The following is a 5,582-nucleotide window of genomic DNA, read 5'->3' as shown; positions in this document are numbered from 1 at the left end:
CTGTTACGTTACGACATTTAGCTCTATCACCTCCTCCTGTTAAGAGCTTCATTGTTCCATGCCAGTGTCCTACATATGGCCATGTATTCTTGGAAAATGCCTTCAGTTTGAATTTTCTTCCTCCAGTTTTAACTGCTTTCAAGTCTTGTATGGCATTGTGAAGGTCTGGAAGTCCTATGTAAGAGACCAAGACACTGGACACTTGGGAACATTATGCCCAAACCTAATATTATGATATGATATGATATGATATGATATGATATGATATGATATGATATGATATGATATGATGATATGATATGATAGTAAAATCATTCTTGTTGCCAAGTCTACAAAGCACGCATTTGACACTCTTTCTCCATTACAGAAACCTCACTATTTGCTGCTGAAATGTCAGCCAAATAATATGAAGTGATATCTTCCAATTAAAGCTACATTTTTAAAATAACCATTCTTTCTATTAATCAGTTTTATGTGTACTTCAGAAAATATTGCAGAAATGTTCTACTTAACAAGGGAAAATTTAGAAAATAGAAACACAGTTTTGATGCAGAAAACTCCTTTATTTCTTTTTTTATGACAACTATGTGGTATACCTTGGATCAAGGTACAGCATGTCAAGTATATGGGGTGAAACCCTACCCCTATTGAAATCACAGACAAATAGACTAGGCTTTCATGCATAAACTATAGTTGGCAAGACTTAAATGTCATAAACATTCATTTTGTTTGGAATTAATGATGGAACAAGGATATGTGAAATGCTGGTTTTGAGACACATTTTGAAAATTTTGAGAACTATTTTAAGAGATACACTCATTTTACCTATTTGGTAAAGTTTTTGGCCTTGATTCTTGTCTCACAGTAATCTTGAGCAGGATGGGGCTTGCTAGGTCATCGAGTTTAGTTTTCCCTTATAATGAATGACCACTTTATAATAATACCCTGTATTCATCCAGGGACATCCTAAATACTTCTTGTTCTTTCTAGTCTAAAGCAAAACCTGTTCAGTTACCCAGTTACTGCTGGTATTTTAAGTACATTGTGTCTTGTGCACTAATACACTGGTAGAACTGAAAGAGCAAACTGGCTAGAATAACACAACCTAGCACTAAATTAATAGGGAAGAGCTACCATTTATAAATCAGAGTGGTTATCCAGAGACGTTGGATGCAGCTGTGTATAAACAGTAAAACTCTGCAGCTGGTCTCCTGTCCAGTGACCTAGTCTGTGAGTGCACTGGCTGACATTAATGGATGAGAGTTTCTCTTAGCGCTTAGCATAAATCTGTGGCTGGCCCTTGGTACCATATTTAAGTACCTTATTGCTTTTGGACCATCGTTGTGGTATTAACAAATATCTTTTGGGTGACTTAAATAAAGTTTCTTTCTGTTAAAGGAATACTTTTAAACAGCATCAAGTTATTTCTTGAGTGTGAAATATTCTTGCTTACATGTTAATACCCACCAAGTATCTGCCTAGTAAGTTTTAACATTTCATGGTATGTACCATGTGGTATTAAAACATATTCACCTGCTAAATTCTGTGCATCTGTCTTTTGATGATATATCAATAGCATGTTCTGGTCATAATTTGAAATGAAGAGGCTGCTATAAACACTGGCCTTAGCCCTGCCTGGCAGATTTTGTTGAGACAAATTGCTAGGAGGTTATATATATTTTTCTAACTTTATGTTGCTAAAGAAATCTTAAGCAATAACACCATAAGAAAGAAAAGAAGTAGATATTTTCACAGGGTCAATGCATCCAGCTGTCTGGCAGATTTAATTTTTTACAAACCCATGGAACAAGCTATGCCTGGAATAGACTCTTTCTTAGCATGGCATCAGTGGAGGCTTGAGGTATCTTTCTTTGCCTGAAATGTATCTTTTGTGGGCAAGTACCAGAACATCATCTTTATAGCTCTCATCAATCATAAAGCACTCTGGAGAGAAATTTTAATCCTCATGTACAGATGGTGCAAATATATCACAGAGAACTGAAAGGACCTCCTGAAAACTTCCCAGCAGGTCAGCAGCAAAATTAGCATCTGTGGATTCCTCCTTGAAAATAGCCTACTTATCCAGACTTGTTATTTCCCAAAATGTTGTCACTTTGAAATCATTGCCAAGCATTTCCTTTGCTTACCTTCTTGCTCTGATCCTCATGGACTAGGTACAAGATTGTCCTTTCAGGCTTAGGAGCCAGGAGTGATGCAAACTGACACATTCTAATCATTTCATTGATTTTGTGGCTGTCTGGATTTCTGTGTCTAGGAGGCAGAGAAAAGCAACTACATCAATCGTGTGTGCACTATTCTATGCAGTGGTTAATGAATTAAGGTCAATTAGTTATCACTGGTTGGAGATTATATTTTAATTTCCTAGATAACTGTATAATTGCTTCAGATTGTTGAAACTGCACTTTTTTATTATTTGTCTTGAACTATATGTATGCATCTAGCCAGCTATATGTCTGTAGTTCAACTGCAAAGACTAGAGAAAGTAAACCATCACCACAAACTTCAGTGATGTAATTTTGATAGCCTCAGCCTGACTAAAAAATTACCATCAAAATGACATCCCAATGGTAGTCAAAGGTGGAGAGGAACCTCCCAGCTATATTACTTGTAAATATATGTGGCTATTGTAGCCCAAAGGTATTCAAGACAGTTTAAACAATTGCATGATGTGCTTTCTAGGCTGGAAAGCAGTTTGTCAAGAGTTTAGATATTACAAAAAAAAGATTATCTGCAATTGTTTTACAGGCTTCTATTCTCTCAGTTATGCCTTCATGGCATAAATAGCCTGCACTCTTGCTCTAGTGCTACTCCTCAGCCTTGCTTTTGCTACACAAATCTCTAAATCAGATGATCCCTCAGATCAGGCTAAATGGGCAAGCTGAGTGTTGCTGTTTTGGAGAGACTGGTAATACTTCCCCATTTTAATGCAGATGCATTTAATTAAGCAAATGCTACATCTCCAGCATTTTTCCAGAATTTCTGGAACAGAGCTACTCCTCCCAGTGTCCATGGTTCAGCATATTGATACAGGAAACGTCCCCAGAAATCCTACCAGTGCACCTGAATGATAACAGTACTGGTGAAAACAAGTATGGTTGTCTAGTGCATTAAAGATGTCAGTCAAGCTGTAACTGCAGTGGCACATAATGACAGTGCTAGTTAATTAAGTGGGAGAACTGCAAAAGCTGTCCTAATTCTATTTATGTCTTAAAAAAACCCAACAAACAAACAAACAAACAAAAACAGGGAAAGGAGACTTATGTACTGTCAGGCATGTGTGTGAAAGTTGTAACTGTTTTATTCTGCTTAAATGTTATTGTCCAGATTTGCACTTGTAATTTAAGGAGGCAGTGGTCATTTGTTTTAAAGCAGATTCAGTAGATGAGGATCTGGTTTTAATATTGAACACAGTAGAAACTGCAAGGAAACAAATAATACTCATGTAGCTGTTGCAATGTAGGGACAAGATTTTGAATAATGGAGGTCCAAATTTATATTCGGATTTTGATACCGAGGTTAAGTGGCCTAATTCTTAAATATCCTGACTACACAGCAAGTCTTCCTGGTGTCAATGACCCATATGGTCTTAGTACATTGCATCTCAAGGAGATTCCTTACCAATTGCTTTCACATTTTCTCCAATAAATATATCTTCTGGGTCCTCTGCACTTGCTGATTGCTCTCCTATTTAAACATGCATCAAAGTTCTTTTGAGAAACTTTCAGCCCTTGCCGAAGGATATCTGTATTTGTGCAGAAGTTTTGGTCTGCCTTTGCCCTGTACCACATATCATAATGCTTCTGAGGGACAGGGGGAAGGAAGCTAGTACTTGAGTTTATCAGCCAGGGACTCTTATAGCTTGTAAATGTTTTCCACCCACTAGGAAGAATATTATGCTTCATTATGTGACTCAGCTCATCTTCTGTTCAGCTGGTGTCAGAATCTGACCCTTCTTCTTTTGGAAACACTGTATTTCCAATTTTTATGTTTACATATTTTCACATCACTAATGAGTAAATGTGATATATTATTGGATACAGCAACATTTCTTGTGGTATCTCAGATGAACCAGAAGTGTTACACAGGAAAATGGCAGACACGCTAGCGGCTGGAAATGATGCCACAACTTGGACTATGGTTTTGGATCAACAGGAGGAGCATATTAATCAGTTCTCAAACTATGGCAAGGAAGTAAAAAAGGAAAATACTGTTTTAGCAAGACTGGAACTTACATACTTGGTGAATAGCATAACTGCAATTTAACCAAAGAATGTATTAATCTGAGTAAATGACAAAATAGAGACTAACACAAACAGCAGTACTTCAGATACCAGTACCCAAAGCAGAGATTCCTGGAAAAGTTTACATGTTTTTCCATACTCCAATCACACATATCTTCAGTAACTGTGTTGTTTAAAGAGTCATTCCAGGGAGACTAAAGATGACTTAAGAGAAGTGACATGCTGTAACACCACAGAGAAGCAAAAAAGAAGTGTGCACAAAAATATATATTCTGTACAATCTGGTTCCAAACAGGTTTGTTAAATCATTTGCTGATGTCACATAAGAAAGATCAGTGGAAAGTGCTTTGCTGACTTTTCTTGTGGAGGAATGACTTCAAATTCAAGAAAGGAAACAAAACCTTTTAAATTAATAATCTGATATACTTTCACTAGAAGTCACACTTGAAAATCTTCAGAAAATCTGCTTTGCAAATGATGGGGCAGTAATGAGGTGACTTAAACAAAGCTATTCACAATCACACGTGAGATTAAAATAATGATGCTGTGATGGCAAAAAAAATGTTGTCTGATCTCATAAGAAGCACTGTTCATAAATCCTGAGTTGTCAGTGATGACTCAATGAGTCATATTTACCAAACTGAACACAATAAGTAGTAGAACAATGACTTGCTGATGACATAACACCATCAACTGCTGCTGATGTACAGAAATCACTACAAGGCTCCATGAGAAATAACTTAAAGATTTCGCATGGTATTCTGGATCATCACAAAGATATTAATTGTCAAAGGAAAACAGGAAAATGTTATACCCCTTCCCCTTTAGGAAATCTGTCTCTGAAGACTATCAGAAAACCCAGCACATAATGAATCTAGTTGCATTTTGTTCCAGGGTCGCATACATTATAGCATTTTACTTATTGGGTGTTTCTAAAGAGAAAATGAAAAGGGTTTGATTAACTGTGATGTGTTATGGTTCCTGGACCATGTGCCGACAAATACCTTTTCTGGTAATGAAATTATTGCCAGATAGTGGTCTTAGGTCTGTGCCACACATGTATAGCTAACTGCTGGAGGATCTTGTGTTGGCATTGCAATTGGGGTGATTTGTTGGCACACTGTTGTATGCCCTTCATCAGGAGAAAAATAGTTTCACTCTTGAGATTAAACCAAAAGGCAAATGTGCATAAAATACAACCTCTCCAACATATTAAATTGCTGATTTATGCACCTACAGATTGCTTCAGCATATCTGCAACCTATCCTAGAAAGCCACTCAGTCTTGATTTAGAGGTGTTCATGTTAGCAAATCTTTTCT

Source organism: Strix uralensis, chromosome 3, assembly GCF_047716275.1.
Source record: "Strix uralensis isolate ZFMK-TIS-50842 chromosome 3, bStrUra1, whole genome shotgun sequence".
Classification (NCBI taxonomy): Eukaryota; Metazoa; Chordata; class Aves; order Strigiformes; family Strigidae; genus Strix; species Strix uralensis.
Note: the sequence above shows the minus strand (reverse complement) of the source record.